Source organism: Podarcis pityusensis (assembly GCF_964106645.2).
Source record: "Podarcis pityusensis genome assembly, chromosome: 12".
In the NCBI taxonomy this organism is placed as follows: Eukaryota; Metazoa; Chordata; class Lepidosauria; order Squamata; family Lacertidae; genus Podarcis; species Podarcis pityusensis.
The window spans coordinates 56,348,193-56,369,675 of NC_138037.1; the positions used below are offsets into that span (position 1 = coordinate 56,348,193).

The 21,483-nt window shown below is 43.6% G+C and overlaps 1 protein-coding gene and 1 long non-coding RNA gene across 3 annotated transcripts in view; one reads left to right on the forward strand and one right to left on the reverse strand.

The window, feature by feature from the left end:
• HECW1 (HECT, C2 and WW domain containing E3 ubiquitin protein ligase 1) overlaps positions 1 to 21,483 on the forward strand; it is a 198,737-nt gene that overhangs the window by 6,437 nt on the left and 170,817 nt on the right.
• On the reverse strand, positions 1,599 to 9,952 carry LOC308460135. 2 transcript variants are annotated; one of them, XR_013978489.1, is made up of 2 exons: positions 9,682 to 9,952; positions 1,599 to 1,870 (listed from the first exon to the last, which is right to left on the reverse strand). It is a non-coding gene; the product is annotated as an uncharacterized lncRNA (long non-coding RNA). The 2 variants fall into 2 exon arrangements; XR_013978490.1 differs by lacking the exon at positions 9,682 to 9,952 and adding an exon at positions 6,896 to 6,976.

The window sequence follows — 21,483 nt, forward strand, 5'->3', positions numbered from 1 at the left end:
CTTCTTCTTCACACAAACAAATTGTGAGTCAAAGTGAACAGGAAGAATGTTCAATGTAAATCTAAGATGAAACATAGGTCGTCTCCTCCTCCCCTCCCTCATACTGAATACATAGTGTCCAAGAGGCTAAGTAATGGTTTTATGAGTCATTCTTAGAGTTTTGTAACCTTTCTGTGGTTAGGACATAATGCACTTGGACAATGTATTTGTTCCTGAGAGAAGTGTCTGATTTTGCCAATCTGCTATAAAGGCAAATAATCAACTGGCAAGAGTTGCTGCAATGAAAGATGGAGTTTTTGTATTTGCTTCATCACCACCTTGAATGAAAGTGGAGACAGTGCTATTCAGCACAGAGGACCACTCTGAGAAGAGGATGGAGGATTGTTGGTTTTTTTCACACCTTAACCTGCTCCATTCTTAAAGTGGACTACTGCAATGTCCCTTCCCACCCTGTCCACACGCTTTCCTTGCATTTGGTTAGCAACTGGGGGAGGGGACTGTTAGTTGGCACTGGGTCCACTTCTCTCAGGAACAAATTTTAAAATATATACAAATAAACAGCCATGTAAAATATGTAATAATGAGGATTTGCATTGGAGTTTTTGTCTTCTCATAACTGGACGATGTTCCTTTCCCATACCAGGCAGTGGCACCGTTACATTCAGACTTGGGCCCAAGTCAAGAGCTCACTCTGCTCACAGTCCTCTCCTCCTACAAAGACCCCCAGAGACTGGCACATGATAAAGAGTGTTGGGAAACAGGCAGGGCATCAGCACAGCCCCCAACCTAGCCATTTGCTTCCCTGCTACCTCCAGTGCTCTAATATCCTGTCCCCTGTCTAACACTGACTTTTGCAATGCAGCTCCTAGCTACATTATGGGAGGAGCTCGGAAGGTGCACATTGGAGCTTGCATGTTGTGGTAGGGATGTTCCAGATGAAACAGCTTTGAGAGTGACAGAGGGATGAGGTGGAAGCGGATGTATAGGAACAACTCCAGGTGCCCCCAAGGTGATGGGAAGATTATGCTTACACTACCACCTAGGTATGTGAGTGAAGAAAAGGCGTAAACCCTCGCAGTGGGTGCCAAAAACATGAAAGGGTGAGATAGCAGTGATTTGCCAGCAAAAAGAAAAGGGAATGCAGGACCTGCTGGGGACATTGTTACTTCTATTTCCAGATTACTCTAGTGTGTAAGAAAATAAAGGCATCACATTGGTTCTTCCTTTTGCAGCCTACTTAAGATTTCCTATCTTCTCAATATATTTGCACTTTGTAGTGGGCATGGACTACTTACAACACAGACACACATATACACATTTTTAAAGGGGAGCAAGAGCCTGTTAAAATGAACTCCCTGCTGTCTGACTTTGTGAAGGGTGAATTCCCACCCTCAACTTCCATACCATCCTAGGACAAGCAGCACACCAGTCTCAACGTTTTAGCTTCATCCAGCTATGAATCTATGAGTCTGACATCAGAAAGGGAAGAAAATGAGAAGGGAAGAATGGGATCTGGACCCTAGACTGACTGCCCTTGGTTGACCTGCTGACCAGTCTAGTAGTGAGTTGTTTAATGATTACTTGCCATTTTCATATGCTGCAGCAGCTAATAAGGTTTATTTTGAACTGTTAAGTAGTTTTGGTCTAGACTATACAATGTAAGATAGCCTGATGATTGAGACCTTGAGTAGCCGTCATTAAAAAATGCTTCAGGCCTTCATTCCTTCACATCCACCAATTTCCTTTGCTTTCTGGAAGCAGAATGGTGCTAAAGGGCAGATGACACACTGCTCCACGTTGTATTATTTCAGCCATTCCACCCTTGAGATTTTCCTCGAAGCTGGCGCATCCTTCTCCGTTCTGTTAATAGCTTTGATACAGAAGGAAATAAGTGGGTAATTGCAAAGTGTCACAGTTATCTGCAACATAGTTCATTATAAATGCAGTAATTTCTAGGTCACAGAATTTTCTTTATGTCTCACACAATGGGAACATAGATTAATAATTTTCTTAGAGTAAGATGTAGTCCTTCTCAGAGCCTGCTAATTTGATGTGTAGGCAAAAAACATAATGTGTATATTTGGACACTATACTAAGACAGTTCTAATTTCTGTCCCCCTACCCGCAAAAAAAGGGGGGGGGAGATACTACAGCAAAATTAACTAAATGCTAAAATACTTCTGATTTTAGATTTGTGTTTCTACTTGGGTAAGAGAGAGAAGCAGATACAGAACTAAAAATATTGACTGCTTCACATCTCAGGAAGTGAAAAGTAAGGGATTTTAGTTTTCAGTAAGGTTTCCTTTCACTCATTGCAAGAGTAAGGTTGCCCTGGGAAATATAAATGGAATTTTAGTAAAGACAGAGGTGAATGATCACAGTGCCTCACGCATTGCCCATCCTAAACAAAAAAATGTAATAGTATTCTTTTTATTTCAGGAAAAAGAAAAATATGAACAGCAGACATTGGAAGAGAACATAAGTAGCTGGGGTGCATGTGAGGCTTTCACTTTGACTTCTTTTGAGAGATTAGAGCAATGGCTTTGTCTTCACTATTATTGGCCCAATCCCTTTTGGAGTGTCTGTTATAGAGAAGGAAGTCTCTTCTGAACCTTTGCTTCTCTGAGTAATCACTTTGCTAGATATATGAGCTTAAAGCCTTCTTCCTTTACTACACCCTTTCCACATTTGTCTTCTAGGAACCTCCTTTATTCCTGCCACAGAACCCCTGTTCATTGCAGAGGATTCTGGGGAGTATTTTGAGATGCAGACTTAACACCCAAATGCAACTGAATGCATTTCCCTGGGACTCTCCCAACACTCCCTCATGCCTTTGCATCGCAGCAGATGGTTGATAGTGGTGAACAAGGACTCACCCACACCTCCATTTGCGCTGTCATTTTTCCCAGCGCTGAATCAGAACAATCAGCAATCTGATTTCTGCTTGTTCTGATTTAGTGCTAAAGAGCAGGTTTTCCAGGGGAAAGTGGCGGGCAAAGGCAAAACCACTCAGACCTGTGCCTAGAAAGTGTGGGACGAATGAAAAACTGCTTGGACTTGTGCTTTCTATGACAAGCCCTAAGCTGTGTTTCTGGGAAGTTTGTCTGCTGTTACTGATCATCATATTATGGAACCCCTGCTATAACTTCTGAGAAACCACAGGGTTGCTTGAAACACAGTTTGAAAACCATTGAGGAAGATGATAATGTGGCTCATTGTGGCTATATGATCACTTCACAAGATCACCTTAAGCATTGAGTGATGTGGTCTAAAGTGTGTTCATATGTGAGTGAACCTTTAAGGGCTAACTACATGTTACTAATGAAAGTAATTTGGCTCCAGTGGGGGGAACAGCGTGCTCTGGTGGTGTCAGCGGCTTGCGCGCTCTGGGCACCAGCAACTCATGTTACACTGCTGGGTGGCCCTTGGGCTGTAGGTTGGCTAGACCTAGGTAGTGTTTCTAGGAGCACAGAGTGGAAAGCACTGGGTTAGAAAAAAAATTGTTTGGTGGCTATATATCCATTACTCAGCTTTAGGACTAGCTAATGTGTGAGATATTACGAGAGTGACAGTGCAATCCCATGCATGTTTACATGGAAGTAAGCCCTGTCAAGTACAGTGAGGTGTACTCGTAGGTACATCTGTGGGACATCTGTGATCCTGTGGGACTTCTTCTTCTTTTTTAAAGCTGAAGTTCTTTGTGTATATCTGAAATGGATTCAAGGACACTGTATTTAATTTGTATGAGTGTGTATAAAATACTGTTGTTAAAATAAACCTTGAGAGGTATATTTAGCATAGGATGTTTTCATTTTTTTAAAAGGCAAACTGACATGGGCTAATTAAAGCTTTTTCAATTTAATAATCAAATTCAAGTGTTTGTTGCCTGTAACTTGAGAGAAATTTGCCTTTGATGTTAAAATATTTTAATTGACATTTATTTTCTTTTAATACATCCTTGCAAAAACAAGCCCTAGCTATTTGCTTGTTTACTGAAAAAGCTTGCTTTCAAGCAATTGTTCTGGTCGTCATTGTTTTGGGAGCTTTTGCTCTTTCTTACACACACACCACAAATTTCAAGCAAGGGAAATATGAAGTCTTAATCACAAGCGAACTCTTGTTTCCTTGGTGAGAATGACATTCCATCCCAGAACATTCAGCCCTCAGTGGCATGATAAATGTTATATTAATTTCGCTTTTGGTCTTGTGCTGATGGTAAAATAGCCATCACATAATGATAACACAGCAGCTCAAGCCACGACTCAAGCTGTTGAATGTAGACATGAGTTGACAATCCAAGAGTAAAGCACATGTTGGGCTTACTAGGATTGCCAGGTTGCAACCTCTTACCTAATGTAGTAGAACCATAGAGTTGGAAAGGACCATGAGGATCATCTAAGTCCAACCCCTGCAATTCAGGAATATTTTGCCCAATGTGAGATCAAGAGTCTCATGCTGTATTGACTGAGCCATCTCAATTGCTTTATACAGCAGGAGAGGGTGCTAACTCTTCCACCTCCCACCCTATTCCTTCTAGAGTCCCATCATTTCTGCACCTTTTCTGTTTCTTACTGTGGAGCAGAATTAAATTCCTACTCATTTTAAGCATGAGGAACATGGAATGATGGAGCTGGACAAGCAGTGGTGGCAATGCTTTTCCACTGCACCAGTACTGTCCACTCTGGATGTCAGTCCTAGGGCTCGCTAAGCAACCTGAAATTTAACACTCATTCAGTGTGAATGAGACCAAAACTGAAAATAACCAGTACTCTAAGACTGGGTTCAAGAAGCCGAAATCGAAGTACCGGTACCATATTTTGCGTCCCATAGGACGCACTGGCCCATAGGACGCACCTAGTTTTTTGGGGGGGAAATAAAGGAAAACAATTTTTCCTTTATTTCCCCCCCAAAACCAGGTCGGGGAATCCAAACCAGGTCAGGGAACAGCGGGGTGGTGGCGCTGCGCCTCCCCGCTGTCCCTCGAGCTTGTGGGGCTGCCCAATGTCTGCCCGAAGCGCGGGGTGCTCTGCTTCAGCGCTCCCCGCGCTCCGTGCAGCAGGCTGCGGGTGTCTGCCCGAAGCGCGGGGCGCTCTGCTTCAGCGCGCCCCCTGCTCCGTGCAGCAGGCTGCTATCTGCAGCCTAGGGAGCCCTGCGGGAACTCCTGCGGGCTCCCCAGGCTTGCTGATAGCTTCCTGAAGCCTGGAGAGCGAGAGGGGTCAGTGCGCACCGACCCCTCTCGCTCTCCAAGCTTCAGCGAAAGCCTGCATTCACCCCATAGGACGCACACAGATTTTCCCTTCGTTTTTGGAGGGGGAAAAGTGCGTCCTATAGGGCGAAAAATATGGTAAGTGAACAGCTCAATTGGGAGGGTAGTCTGGAACCTACTCCATAGTCCTGGTGGAGTACCTGGTAGCACTGCAGAGTGGGAAGTCTGCAAGACAGAAACAAGAACCTCCCAGTCCAGAAAAATACTGCTGGGCATGCAAGACAGTAATATAGCTGGACTGACAGGCAATTGCTGGAGTTTAATGAAGCCAAGAAGTGGAACGTAGAGTTGGGCAAGGAAGTCTAGCTGTGGAGCTGGAGGCAGAGCTGGTTGAAACAAAGTTAAATTCTGGTAGAATCATTGTGGATACTCTGTTAGAAGATCAGAGGGCTTCTAGTTGGAGGCTAGCCAGGCTCTGCAAAAATACAGTGGTACCTCAGTTTTTGAACGTGATCTGTTCTGGAAGACCATTTGAGGTCTGAAACGTTTGAAAATCAAAAACTCAATAGCCAACAGCTAGGCCTCAGGATTCTGCACTCAGCGGAAGCCGCATGGCATGTTCAACTTCCAAGGCGTGTTCGAAAAATGAAGCATTTACTTCCAGGTTTATGGCGTTCGAAAACTGAAATGTTCGTCAACAGAGATGTTCAAAAACTGAGGTACCACTGTACGTTCTTATTTCTTCACTTACTAGATTCCACTCACCTTCCTCCTCCACAGCCTGTATCAGTGATAGAAAACCTGTGGCCCACCAGATGTTGGATTAAAGCTCCTGTCATCCCTAACCATTCACTGTGCTGGCTGGGGCTGATGAGCGTTCAAGCCCAGCAGTGTCTGGAGGGGCCACAGCCTATCCCCTCCTGGTCTAGATCCCACTTGCATCTTTTTCCAGTAGTGTTCATTCACATTTCTTTCAACTGAGACAATACAGTGTAGCTACTTTCTCCTTTTTTATCGTACGCGTACCTCACAGTGAACCACACTTTCCAAAATGTTTGGTTTGGCTATTAGAATATCACTTTTGCCTTAGAACTGGACTGAACACTTTTTTGGGGGGGGGTGTAAACTGATTTCTTAAATGATAGTATGTGGTTGCTCTATTCAGCTGATAAACAAAGTAGAAGTAACTTATAAATTTGTTTGTATGTGTGTCAAGAGGCAAGGATGCCCGTGGTGGTACAGAAACGAAAGTTGGTTTTGAAAGTCTTTAAAGCGTATGCCAGCAAAAGTGCCCCACAGGAAGCTGCTTATTCACATTATTTAGACTCAGCCGAGACCCTATTCTTAGGCTTGAAGCAAGGAAACCATTATGTTATGTGGCTCATTTCTGTGCCCCAAAAGTCCTGGGCTGCCTGGGAGGAGCCCACACAATGGCTGTTCCTCATGCTGGTGTTGCCAATATTTGGCAAACCCTCACCGTGATCAAAGCCCACGTGAAAACTTATGCCACCTCTGTGGAAGGACGTGTGTATCCAGAATTGGCCTCCACAGCCACTCACGGACTCACTGTTAAGGCTGTGTTCATGTAAGGCAAAGAAGAAGCCCAAGCTTGCAGGAAGAATGATTCTGATACAACAGGATGTCTGCAGCTGGACCTTTCCAATGCAGCTCTGGGCTTCTGACATTTGCCTTTATGGCCCAGGAAGGAGTCATTGCAAATGTGAGAAAGGATCCTTAGAGCTGTTCCTCTCATGATGTCATAAAAGTTCTACTTCCTTCAGCCTGAGAAATGCTGGAATGTTGGAGACTGAAAGACACCTTGGTCTGCATCAAGGGGGGGGGGAGCTGTGGCCTTCCAGATGTTGCTGCACTACAACTCCCATCATCCCTGAGCCATTAGCCTTGCTGGCTCGCTGATGGGCGTGAGTCCAAAAAGGTTTGGACAGCCATACATTTGCTGCCTGTGGCCTACATGGTGAGATTTTGAACCCTTGTTAAGTAGGTATCTCTCTTGCCTCTTGTCTTACTTAGCTGTAGCAATTCACAGCTGGCAATGGAAGTTGGTATAGCAAGACAGGAGAATGAAGTGCAGTTTCCCCTTCATCGTTTTTGTCCTTTCTGACTGGGCACAGGAAGAACTTCATTGGTGGTGGTATTTTAAAATGTCTGCACTCCTCCCTTCTTTCTTTCTTTATTTACCCTAAGGTTTTTGCGTTTTTGTAACTAACAGTATCAGGAGCAGGTTTCTCAATTAAATACCGACTCACTGTCTTAATCTTTATCCACGGTGTGCCTTATTGTGCCCTTGCTTTAAATTGATTAGTAAATGAAAATGTTATTGCTCCTTTTAAAAAATCTAGCTTTACTAATGTCAGGCAGAAAAGGCAAGCTATCTGCATTGGCGTGTTCAAAATGAATCTAATCAAGACAGAAATGTACTATTTCGGCTTCTCATTTCCCTGGGAAGTGCAAGCCAGAATTCATTACTATGACAAAGAAAGTAATGGTCTTTACTTTTGTTTTTTTTAAAAAAGGCCGTTTTAAAAGAGATTCTTTTTCTTTTATCTCTGAATGGTGTTTTTCTTACCTTGCCCCACAAGTCGTTCTTACTATATTATTTTGAGCAACTATTGACATTGCTGAATCTACTGAAATAGTGATGTTGTATGATGCATATTTTCCACAGAAGGCTCATTCATTCTTTCATTCATGCATTCAGTTAAGAGCTTGCTGTTAAGAAAACAATAGGTTGACAAAGTGCAGTTTTAACAGCTCATTGTCACTGAAGCAGAAAAAAATACATATCTGCATTTTGAAGGAAATGTATTAATTTTTTCTTTGAAAAGCAAAACTTCCAGTCACTGCAGTACTGCATGGACTTGACAAACAGATCATGAGGATTTGTTCCTTCCACTCCTTGATTCCAAGCAAATATTTTAAAAAATATTCCCTCTCTCCATCAATTTTTAAAAACATAGACTTGCGAATCCTTTCTAAGTGTGATTTTGATAACCTTTCAAAATCTGATGAGATGTTTTATTTTCTTGTTTCTTTGAAGATAAAGAGGATTTTGTCCCGATAGCCAAACACAATGGGATTGATAGACAAAGGAAGTGCCAGTGGGGTCTGGCTGAAATGAGAAAGAGAGATCATGCAAAAGGATGAACAAAGACAAAGAGCCACACTCCACTTCTCATTCCCACTTCTCATTCCCACTCCTACAGCTAGGAGCCTCACTGATGGCTTCCTGCTCCTCTGCCTTTCCTTCTCTTTGACTTTTGTTGTTTTTAAGGTTTCTCTCATACTGAGTCACTTTTTTTCTTTCTTAAAAAAATCATATATTGACGGATGGTCTTTCTGCAGGTATCTCTTTCCCTGGATGTTCAATCCACGCTTGTTTCAATGACCATTTTCTACCAGTTTCCTTTCTACATTTTAAACACTTGCATCTTTAATTGCGTTTCTGTTCATGGAAGTCATAATAGGTTAGGTAAGATACATTTGATGGTGAGCACAAGTCTTTTTTTTAGGTTTCTCTTTTCTCCCACCTGCAAACCACTGAGAAGTGCAATAGCGTTCCACTTAGTATTGCACATTCGCAGTAGAAATGTACAAAGCTGTAGCAAAGGACCAAATTCACAATCTAACAACTGCCCAGAAACCACCTCTTATTGTTCACTTGATATATCAACTGCATAAAATTCAATTTCCAAAAATAAATTCTACCACCAGTTAATGGATAACATGTCAAAACTGCTGTATCTAATTTTCCCCATTTTAGAGGCAAAAGCTGCAAACCCATGTACACTTTCCAAGAAGTAAGCCCTATTAAATGCAGTCCTACTTCTGAGTAAGCATTGATAGGATTGTGCTGTAATGCTTTTCTAACATTAAAAATGGCTACTGCAGCTCCAAGTTATCTATTTTATTAAAATGTGAAGCATATATAGAATGAATAGGATAAGCAGAATTATACATTTCCTAAAAAGTGAAACATTTATAGAATGAATAGGATAAGCAGAAGTATAAATTCATCTCCCTACTATGTCCTGGAGATCCCAGGCACAAGTATTCCAGAAAGTCAGCTGTCAAAAGGAATCAGTGGGGTTTTCTGTGCCTGATAGTAGTGGTAGGTAGTGATGAGTCAGGATGGAACAAAATGTTACGAGGAAAACACAGGATTCCCCTACTGTAAATCCCTCCTCCCATAATGATGGAGTTGGGAGGGGGGAATTTGTGGGCAGCAAGGGAGCTTACCCTCCCCCTCTGATTTCTCCCTGCAAATGCTGTCTCCCCCCCCCCCATCTGAGTTGTGAAAAAGGACGTAAGGGGGGGGGGGACGGGAGACAGACTTTTGAAGGAGGAACCAGAGTCTGCACATAAGGTTAATCTTCACTCTAGCTGCCCTCACCAATTACACCATGTATTCCTCTTATCTCTCAGCACATAAGCAAATGGGAGCCACATGCATTCACCTTGATAACATCTACTGTATTTTGTTCTTGCCCCCCTTTTTGCTATGGAGAGCAGTGGCTTTCTCCCCTGTAGATGGCTCAATAGTGTGTGTTCCATGCAGCTACGGGTGTTGCCATGGGTCATACCAGAGCCCCTAGTAAGTCACTGGGTCTTGGGTTTGGAGACTCCTGCTCTTAACGGGTCTATAGCAGCAATTCTCCCTAGGGGTGCCATCTCAATCTCAGCATTGTAGGTGCCTGCTGCCACAACACAGACGTGCGATGTCACATGAACATGCCTGTGACATCACACACATTACATACAGGCATGTGCATGGGAATTCACACATCCAGGTTGCAGTGGCGGCTCCTCTTCCTCCTCCTCTCCGTGGGAAGGGGCTCAGACTCGAAGGCAGAGAGAATCTGCCTCTGTATCTGAGCCCCCCCCCCAAAGGGTGCCTTGCTTGCTGGATGTGAAGGGTGGAACTGAAATGCCTTTCTCTTAGAAGCAGCATCACTGCCGCCTGCCAGCTTTTCTCATTGACTTTGTGGGTGCCCAGCACCCACAATTATATTATTGTGGGTGCCCAAGCACCCATGGCCCCTGGAGTTGGCTCCTGCTTTCACATTAAATCAGAATAAATAAAGTTTTTACCCCTTCCTTGCGGGGCCCTTTATTGCAGAGGGGAGAGGGCACCCTGATGCCTTTTGGTGAGTTACAACTCCATAACTCGGAAGGGTGAAAAATGAAGTTATATTGTAAATCGTGCACCATTTCTCCACTTCTAGTTGCCCTCTTGCATAGTGGTTCTTGCGCAGAATGCTCAGTGTGTGCATTAAAATAATAAATTTGTTATCATTGTCTTTCTTCAAAGGCACTTTTTCTTTGAGGGTTAGGGCAACGTGGTCCAACTCAGTCTACGCCAACCTGGTGCCCTCCAGATGTTGGCTGTATTGGCTGGGACTGATGGTAAACATCTGGAGGACACCAGGTTGTCAAAGGCTGCTCTAGCTGATGGAAGAAAGAGTACGATGGTCTCATTTGCCTAGTCAGTCTGATTCAAAATATACAATGAAATATTCAAATGGAAATAATCCCCCAGTGATGATGCCTCTGGGAAGAGTTAATTAAAAAGGATGAAATTGAATTAAAAATGACCTATTATGGACTGCCAGAAAGCCATTGCAAAACTTAGAAATATTATTCTAATAGCTTCCTTTTTGTGAGAAATTGCTCATTGCACTAAATAGGTCTATTTTGACAATGGGCAAATGACTGGCATTTCAGCTTTAATTATGTGGAACACCTAGGTGATTTCAAAACTACCCAGTTTTGAGAATGAGTAGAGAGAGAAAGGGGTACATTATGCAGCTAAGTTTTGAAGTTGTCGTAAGTTTAGGATGACCAGAAATTTTGTATGGGTCAAGATTATAATACTTAAATGATAGATCACACTTTAAATAAAATCCCGTTCCATAGTTGTGTGTAACACAAATGGATCATAATGACAGTAAAGCTTGTTTTCAGACATGTGTTGTGCTTTTCTACTTTTGTGAAGTGAGAGCATACCCCTTCCCCTGACCGTGACTTAGGTAGTATATTTGGAACTGGTGTGCTGGATGGTCCAGTCTGTGTGAGCTCCCCCCAGTTTCTTGAAGGGTGTGTGCGCACAATTTTAGCCTTTGTGAATCCAGGCCTCTATATGAAATTCAGAGTGTTGGTACTGACCTTTAAAGCCCTAAACGGCCTTGGTCTTGTATACCTAAAAGAGTGTCCCCACCTCCATTGTTCAGCCTGGACACTGAGGTCCATCACCCAGGGCCTTCTGGCGGTTCCCTCACTGCAGGAAGTGAAGTTACAGGGACTCAAGCAGAGGGCCTTCTTGGTGCTGGCACCCACCCTGTGGAACACCCTCCCATCAGATGTCAAGAAGATGAGTAACTACATATTCTTTAAAAGACATGTATATACTGTATATAACCTTTAGAAGTTTTTAATGTTTGATGTTTTGTTATGTTTCTGTATATGCTGGAAGCTGCTCAGAGTGGCTGGGGAGACCCAGTCAGATGGGCAGGGTACAAATAATAAAATTATTATTATTATTATGCATTAAATGCTACCGGATGCTCATAGCAGAGAGGTGAGGTTCAGACTGCTCCATGATGCAAGTTGGAGCTCCAGTGTTTAGTAGGACTGAGGGCTGCTGGCACACTGCCAGTACTAGCTATGCTAACAAGTATATGCAAAGAGACAGGTGTTTCAGTAGCAGTGATCACTGCTGTAAAGGGGAGTTATTTTTTCTGCTGAGGAATCGGGACTCTTGTCAGTTGGTAGTTTTATGTCTGAATTCTGTGTGTTCATTTTTCTTGCTCCTGCAACACTGTAAAGAAGGTGCTTGTCGTACTTTGATCTACCTATCACTTTTACTGGCTGTGCACATACAGCTAAGTGTGGGAATGCAGTGGAAGCAATTACTTTGTGATTGTAGTGGTTCCCTCTAGCAAACTCTTGGTGCAATGGGTCAGTACACCTGGCTGTTAACCAGAAGGTTGGTAGTTCAAATCCACCCAGTGACAGCTGTTTGCAGGATTCCTGCATTGCAGAGCGTTGGACCAGATGACTCTCAGAATCCCTTCCAACTCTACAATTCTATGATTCTATGATTCCATGGTGCTTTAACTTATACAAATAAGCAAAAAAGATCAAGTTTTTTTCTTTTCATTTTTTTAAAGGTGAACACTGTTCTTCTCAAAGTGTCCCATTCTTGCACCTTTCGCAAGTGTAGTTGAGTAGGCATACACTTTTTAAAGTTTTAGTTGTATTTGTTGTATTGTCAGAAAGGGAGCAGGAGAGGTCCACAGTAGACAGCTGCACCCTTGCCTGCTTTCAAAGTCCATTACTGAGTTGGTGTCCTTGGGAGAATTCCTATCAGTTTGTCACTTGTGAAGTGGTAGCTCAGCTTGCTCTTTTTCATTGCAAAAACATAGAAGGTTTGGGGCCCTGGGCAAAGTTTAGATCAGCACTACTCAGACTTTACGAGAATACATCTGTGCCCAACAGAGCTGAATACCTGGGTCTTCCTCGCCCCCCACACTTGTTCAGCTCTTTTGACTACTTCCCTTTGTGTTTTTTCACAGTCCTGCTTACAGTATCTCATATGAACCTTCCTACAGTTATTCTCTTACTTTAGTTCCTGTGTTTCATATGAACCTTCTTACAGTTATTACTTTAGTTCCTGTGTTCAACACATCACTTTATCTCTGCTCTCAGATAACTGCACCCTCAGCAGTCCATGTCTTCCACCCTCTTTGTTTTGGTAATCCTAGTGGGCAGTGCTACTTTTCTAGAAAAATAGGTGCTGGAACTCACCATGAACACCTCCCTCGTTCTCTTATCATGGCAATTGCGCCCATCTGAGAGGTGCCAGAACTGAGTTCTGGCAAGCCCTGCTAGTGGGGCCATGTGACCCACATTTTGGAAATCTGAAATACATCTGTTAATAGTTCCATCTCATTACCATTGCCAACAAGGTGTACAAAATTATTTGCATCGTTGTTAGTGTGTCATGAGCCCCAATCCACCTCCATGGCAAAGCACTGCATTTATTAAGACTGCAAAATCACATTTTAGAGGCAAGTGTGAAGTGGCAGCTGAAAGTACTGGAGTTTTCACTACCCTTTTGCCTTTGATCTGCCTCAGTCTTAAGGTCCAACTTCACATGAGGGTGATAGATCCATGTCTTAAAGAGGGTTGTGGGGTGGTGGTGGAGGAGTGTGACTGAAAGCACAAAAGGGTTGTGCGGGTGAGGGCCATTGAATTATTCCCCTTCTGATGCCTCCCCAACCCTTGGCAGTGCACCCCCTGAAGCCATTTCCTCTGAAGCCATTTCCCCTATCTGGGCTTCAGTAATGGAAGTTAAGCCTGTAAGGAGAGAAGCAGCTGGAAGGGGGCATGCGTCAAGTACATCACCCCTTGCCTGCGTATTCCTTATCCTTACATGTGATTGGGGGATACAGCGCTTGTGCTTGGTTGGGAACAGATGTAGTTCTGTGGCTGAGTATCTCCTTTGCTTCCTATGATTCTAAATCATTGTCATGTGTAGTTTAGCACTCAGGCCCTTTATACCTAGGACATGTTTGTTGTTTGTTTGTTGTGCTTCTTACCAGAAGGGCCCAGAATGGATTGCAGCATTTAAAAACACAGTGCAACCAGAACAATAAAAGAACACCCAACACGATCCATAAAATCCCCAAACAATAATTCCATATAGCTCATTACAGGGAGGACACCAAAATGAGTTCTTCAGTTTTCAAAGGCCAGGATAAAGAGGCGAGTCTTTACTAAACTGAAGATACTGTATACTTTGCAAAGATAGTGTTATTATTGTTGTTATTATTTAAATTTGTATACCACTCTTCATCTGTAGATCTCAGGGTGGTTCACAGTATAAGAATACAAAAAACAACAACACAAAATACATAATAAAAACAAGAAGAAGAACAAAACAAACCAATAACCCTCCTCCCCCAGGAGGCAAAATATTCACTCAGGCAGGGCCAGCCCAAGACATGTGGGCACCTGAGGCAGACCTCAATAGGATGCTCCCCTCACTCCCTACCAGGGAAGAAAAGGTCAAGGAATAAAAGGTCAGGGAAGAAAAGGTCAGGGAAGATCTACATCAGGAACAAGGTGGGGCAAGAAAGATTGGCATCGGGATTTGCTGCCCTGGTGGACCCTGCTGCCTGAGGCAGTCACCTTTCCTCGCAGGTGTGTCGGCTCTGTGCTCAGCCATACGAATTCTCCCCCCTCCCAGAGCCCCTTAGGTCATATGTGAAACAGCCCTTACTGGATTTGTTACTATGTCACTACAAACATTTGTGCTTGGGTTGCTGTTTCTTTCCAGCCTCAGCCTCTGAAGATGCAGTACTGAATTGGACATAGCAATTTCCATGGCAACCCATGTTAGTTTCCATGGCAACTTAAGATTTTCACAAGCAAGAGATTACAACTTCACACTATCAAACAGTGGGGAAGCTACGATAGAGGAGAGACTGTTTTAGTCACGTGCATTATTTGACTGATGGGGAAAGACTAAAGAACTTAACTTTCCCCATTTAATTCCCTTTTAAAAGATCATGTTCATATTCAGGTACTCGTTTAAAAGCCATTACACTGGAACAAGCTGCTTTGCTCTGTAATAATACCTTGCCCCACGTGTCCCTGTAAAGTGCCCCATGTGTAACTCAGCAGACACATAATCAAAGCAAGCTTCTTTGTTTTCATGGTACATGGGTTAAAACTCATTTAGGTTGGTTTGAAAGTAATGTTAGAGAAAATGTAGCTTGCACTGGAATTAAATGGTTTTAAGTTTCCACTCTATGACCCACTCACATATTTCACAGCATACAATTCTGTGACCAGGCAAGCCAAATGCTCTGCTAAGGAAAGCTTAAATCTGTGACCTGCATTGAGCAAATTTGCATATTTTTCATACTGCAAAATTTATTTTGCAATTTGTGCTCTTTTTGCTTAATTTAATAGTGGGGAAGGGAAGGAAGCCATGGAGAACACGAAGTCCCAACCCCAACCACTGTGAAAGCTTATCCAGCCATCTTCCTGCCTCCCTGAGCTTTTAGCACACAATTTCAGTCATCTTGGAACTACAGGGGGTAAAATCTTGAACTGATGAATTGGATTCAAGTGCTTAATGTTGGTATTTGGTACTGCTTGATACTATGAGCTTTTTTTTATATACTGTGATTTACTTGTGGTTTTTGATGTGAGTTGGATCCAGAAGAAGTTAGTCACATTTTTAACTATCCATGAGCATCAGTGATGTCAATGTGGATAAATACCTCCTATGTTCCCATCCAATTTCTGTGGATCTGTGTAACTGATGTTTTGGATATAAAGCACATTGAGCAAGGTAGATTAAGAGAGAAAGGAATAAATTGAGAATTACATTTTGCTTTTTGAATTAGATCCTCAGGAACCTAATACCACATTCTGCATTTCTCATCCCCTTCTTTGGAACTGAGGCGCACATGCAGCCCTCTGAGAAAGGAATATTTATCGAGCACCTAAATTCACAAAGCCTTACAACTGAAATTAAGCACTGAGTGTTTAGGATAGGGAAAGGTTAACTGACAGCTGACAACACCATAAAAGAGAAAGATAGTTGTGACAGTTCAGGAAAGTCTGTAAGAAGAAATGGGTTTTGAGGGATGTGTGGGAGGGGTGGCTTGTGAAAGAAAGTGGGTTAGACTGTTCCAAATATGCAAAGCCATATGGCAGAAGGCGTAGGGAGGCAAGTTGGAGAGCATCTGCCAACAGCACATGAATTAGGAGCAGACTGAACAAGAAAGGAAAGGTGATACGTGTGGGGCTACTCCATTTTAAACTCCCCTCAGCCTTGCTAGGTAGGTTAGATGGAAAGGTATCAAGTCAAATCTTTATTACGCCCATAGGCCAGCATAAGGTAAAAGCACCTACAAACACAAGTAGAGACTGCTAAATAGGCAAGAGGGCAGCTGTAAAAGTAAGGGGTACTCATACTCATTCTCTCAGTTATGACAGACCAGGATAAGATAAAAACACATAAGGCATCTAAGTCAAGCAGAATATAAATGTTTGCAGATGTAAACCTTCAGTTGTGTGGTACATACCATCCTCCGACGTATGTCAATCATAGCAGCACAATATCTGGCGACTGAATATGTTATATCAGGGTTTATATCTTGGGGCAATAAAGAGATATAGAATTGGAGGACTTCCGGGTTAGCGCCATTGGCAATGGCAGAGTTCCTCTGACCGAGAGGAACCCACTCCATGAAAATCAGGTCTTGCCGCCGCGGCGAAGGCGGAGACCCTTTAAAAATCCCAGGCGGAGGAAGCCTGGGAACGTGGGATTTGGCTGACACCAGGAGCGCCTCCCCTACTCGCAGGGAAACCCTTTTTCGGGGATCCGAAGCGACGCGGGGTGAGTGGCGCGGTGTTTTGAATCAACCGCTACTTTTAGGGAGTGAAGCCGCATAGCCGTTGCCGGAGAGCGCTGACTTTTTCCTGTGGACAATTGGACTTTAAACAAGTACCCGTGAGTAGAACGGAAAATTGGATTAAGAAACATTTTAATTTGGCACTGAAGCGGGAAGGTTCTAAACCGGAAGTCCGCCTCCCGTTTTTGTAAATAGATTGAAGCAAAAACTTTGCAAGCTAAAGTCTGGAAAGTCGTATATAAAGGTCTAAATTTCCTTCCAAGCCCCTCTTGGAAGCAGGAGAAAAGGGGAATTTTTGACTGTTCAAGCCTGCAGGAGAGAGAGTAAAGAAAGATAAATTTCCACCGTCTCAAACATGGGAACGGGGTGTCAGAGACAGAAATTTATGGGGAAGTTCACTGACTGTGAATGGAACGTCTTTTGACAGATAGTTAAAAAAGAGAAACAAATTGATTCCAATGTTGCCTTTTGCATTCAAAAGAAACAAAATATTTGAAAAATGAAAGTAATTTTCTTTTGTTGGTCCTGCTTTCAAAAGATGGATACAAATAGAAATTGTCTCCTCTAGAGGGAGCTTGTTAAATTGTTGCTGGAGTCGATCTGGGGATTTCACAGCTGTGAAGATTAGGATCGTGAGACCAGACTCTGACCTTGAATAAAAATGTGTTTAGAAGAAGTTTTGGTGCTTGCTTTTTGCAAGACAAGCGCTTTGCTGGAGCAGATGCATGAGAAGATGGATTTGATGACTGTTGCAGTTAAAAACTTTGGACAAACGGCGAATACCCATATAGAAACCATTCAGGAACCAACCCAGGAACCTGTTTTGACAGGGCAAGTGCAAGTGCAGAAGATAATGGAGAAGGTTGCTGTTGAACCTCAAGTAACACAAATGGAGAGACTCGAGGCCTTGCAGGAGCATAAGCTGCTGTTCTTGAAGTTTGAATCTGGAGTGGACCAGGGGGGGTCTGGAGTTGTGAGGGCTCTTAATTTTGGAAGGACTTTGAAACATGCTTTTAAATACTTTCTGGATTACAGTGTTGACTGTGGGGAATGGGACTGTGGGGAATGGGCTGATCTGCTGAGGGGAGATGGAGATATTTTTGGATTGGAGTCCTCCCGAGACCTACCCCCCAATGAGAAAGGAAAGAAATTAAGAAAAAGATCAACAAAAGACAAAGTAAAGTGCAGGTATAAACAAGAAGAAGATCTGCAGAAGGGACATGGAAAAGACTTAAGAGCCTCGGACATAAGATCACCAGGTTGATGGACTAGATGGAGTGGACAAGAAGGACTGACAAAACCCGAGACCAGGAAGAAGAGACGTTGGATGAAGATTGGAAGAAAATTTTTAAAAATTTATTTTGAGAATTAGTGTAAAATTAATGAGTATTAGGGATAATGTTGGAATGAAATTATTTGGCTTTAGTAGAAATGATATAAGGAGTCATGTACAAATAAGTATTAAGTTTTAAGTTTTAAGGTTTTTTATGGTAAGATAAGGTTAATAAATTAAGGTAAATTGAATGACAGAATATAGTGAAAGATGGAAAGGATTTGCTGAGTTAATTAATAGGTTAGATCGTTAAGATAAATTATATAACAAAAGTTGAGAAAGATGGAAAGAATTTGCTGAAACAATTAATTAAATTAGAATACAAAAAGGGAGGTGTGAGGAGGTCGATGAAACAAGTAAATGAAAGATAAAGATATGGAACATTGGATGTGTGTTTTAATGTTATTGTTTTTTTTGCTGTATTGTTGTATTGTTTTTTATGCTTTTCCTTTTATGTATTGTAATGTATGTTTTGCCAATTTTTTGTTGTTGTTTCTTCTTCTTTTTTCTGTAACTCTTAAACTTTTAATAAATATCATTTAAAAAAAAAAATAAAGAGATATAGAATTGGTCCATGTGTCCTGGAAATTTGTGTATTATTGGCAGAATAAACATGTATATTTGTATACTACTGGCAATGGGGGAAAAAACCATGTTCAATTGTTTCTATGTATATGCTCAGAGCCACAGGGACATTTTCTCTCCTCATAAGGTTGTCTTCCTGAAATGACCTTCTGGGTGGCTGAGGGGAGAGCCTTGCAACGAGCCAGGGTGAAAGCTGTTTTGTTTCTTCAAGATTAGTTAAATATGCCATTGGTGAGGTGAGATATCTACTCGTTTCAATGTTAGAAAAACATGGAAAGGTAGTTTCTCCAGCTTCTGTTGAGTTTTATGATATGTATCCAGGTTCCCCCCTGGGAACAAGTCCAAAATAACAAACTGGCATTTTTTTCTTATCCTGTTCACTCACTTCTATATGCCTGTACATGTGTTAACTTGCACAGCTGAACATTGAATAACATGCCTGCCACTTCATGAAATGTGTTTGCTCAGCCAGCATCTCTTCCTGACTGCCAAGTATTCATCACCAAAGAGCTCCTTAGAGAGAGGTGGCCGTGTTCTGTCTGTAGCTCCACCCTCCACCCTCTTTGAATGAAGCCCCAGCTCACCTTGCTTTCACTGTTGCTCGTCAAGGCCCCACCCCCCACCCCATTTGATGAATAAAACACGTGGACACCAGTATTTTAGGTTAATGAGCTAATACAGGCCACAACTTTATTGGTTACAGAATGTGAGTGGTATTGGCTTAGGCATTGGACCCAAACCGACTATATCTGACTCCTGCCCCCCATGCAGAGAGTCTCTCGAGGATTAACCACCAGCTGGGGGAGCCCTGCTGATGTACATCAACTCAGAGCTCCCCTCAGGGTCGCTGGAGAGGTCATGCCATGGCCCTAGCCTCTACCCAGGCTTTGGACAGGAACCACGACCCCCGGATTCCCTTAATGGAATACCCTTACTCCCGTCCACCAAGCTTTTCCAAAGCCTAACCTCCAAACCTTACAAAGTTGTGACGATTAGCTACAAGGTAGACAAAAACCAAGTGGCTGGTGCCAATCTGCCAAGTGGAAAAATTCCTACCAGGCCCCCTCAACAGGCGACCAACCAAGGTCCATAGCAAGGTCAAGGTGTCGAACACAAGAAGAAAGGGTGGGAGATCCGCGGGAGCAGGAAGCTGAAGGAAGAGTTCCCGGCTGTGCGGCCGCTTAAATGCGGCAAACCACTCCCCCCAGCCAGCCGGATTGGCTGCCTGCAGCTGTGATGCGGGCCGGGACTCCCGAGTGACACGGGGGACTCGACATGCCCCCGCTAAGTGGGAGAGTGCAAGGCCAGCACGCAAGCCCGCCCTCCTGTGAAGGAGAGTGGCTTTGCATGCAGTACAGGTGGTGCCATGATGAAATTGAAAAAAATATGTAACAGTGATTATGGTACGTTGCACAGAAGAGCAGATAATCCTCCTTTGCTTGATAATAAATGTCTTTAGCCTCAAGCCAAATAACCTCCAGCTAAAAGGATGTGAGGTGACAGGGCAGGGAAGAAGTGCTGGAGAATCTCTGTTGGGGATTATGCTGGGCCAGGTGAAAAAATAGCCTGACTATGAAACAGCTTTTTTATGTTCATATAAATGCCAGTGCAGTTCAAATGCCCAATTTTTGTTTATGATTGATACCTGAACATGCCAATTACTATACAACTGCACAGTTAAGTTTGCTATTCTGTTCATGCACTGAGTGCGCTGGAAGAATAATACACTCCCCATTCTCTGCTTGTTTCCTTTTTTTCTTTTTCTGTAATTGCTGCTCTTCTCTGTGTGGGTTGAGTGTTACAGACCAAGGAGTTGTCAATAGATCTGTTGGAACGAAAGCTGTGATTCAGTGTTTCCATGTGTTGTGAGACGGCAGAATCTCCAAGAAGATAGTAGGCCTGGGCGATATATCAGTATATGTGGGGGCAGACTGCAATGACAGCTTCACTCAGCAGTGTATCGCTGGTGAAACCATCCCTGCTCTTGAGTCCCTCTGCCTCCAGTGCCCAGTGTGCTGAGGGAGAAACAAACCAGCCAGGAGCTGGAGGCAGAGGGACAAAAGCGGTGGTGATTTCACCAGCAATATACAGATGGTGAAACCGCCATGGCGCTCTGCCCCAGCAGGGAGAGAATCAAGCTGAATCTGCGAGGTGCCAATACAGCTTGTTCCTTCCTCTGCTTCTTTAAACTGCTTGGCTGAGGAGCGCGCTGCTGCCCTCACCTCAGCCAAGCACTTTTACGGAGCCCCCAACCCACCACCAACTTGGACAAGCCAGCAGCAGGATGGGGGCTCCATTAAAGTGCTCCCCCTCCCCAGCTGAGAGAGCCTTGACACTGCTCCTGCTTGCATGGGAGTAGGAGACAGCCCGACCCCTCCTGGCTGCCTTCTCTGGGAGGGTGTGCTGCGCCTCTTCTCCCAGAAAGACGGAGCCCACACTCCCAGTGGAAGGCAGCCAGGCAGTGTAGGGGCTATTTGATGCTGCTGGCAGGCCTAGCACTCACCAGCAGCCTCCAGCAGCCCCCCTCTGCAAGACACAGATAGATTGGGTTTGCACCCTGTGCTTTGCGGACTTTGCCCGGAAGGGTGGGCTGCATCATTCCTCCTGGGAAACGGCCCCCCACTGGAGGAAAGAGCACACTTGCATGGGCGAAGGTGAAGGCAGTCAAACGCATTCTGTGCACTTGGCTACTGCCGCTTGGTCCATGGGGGGTGGGGAGGTGGGCAAGGTAGCTCACCTGCTCCCCACACCAGCGATACACCACAATGTTGAAAACCCAACATTGCCTTGCTCTAGAAGATAGTAAAGTGAGTTTTCTCATCAATATGTTTCAGTAATTAATCTCTTTTTAATAGCTGCTATGCTGCCACAGGGTGTCTGCTCCTACCCGACCTTTGTGTGGGCAGCTG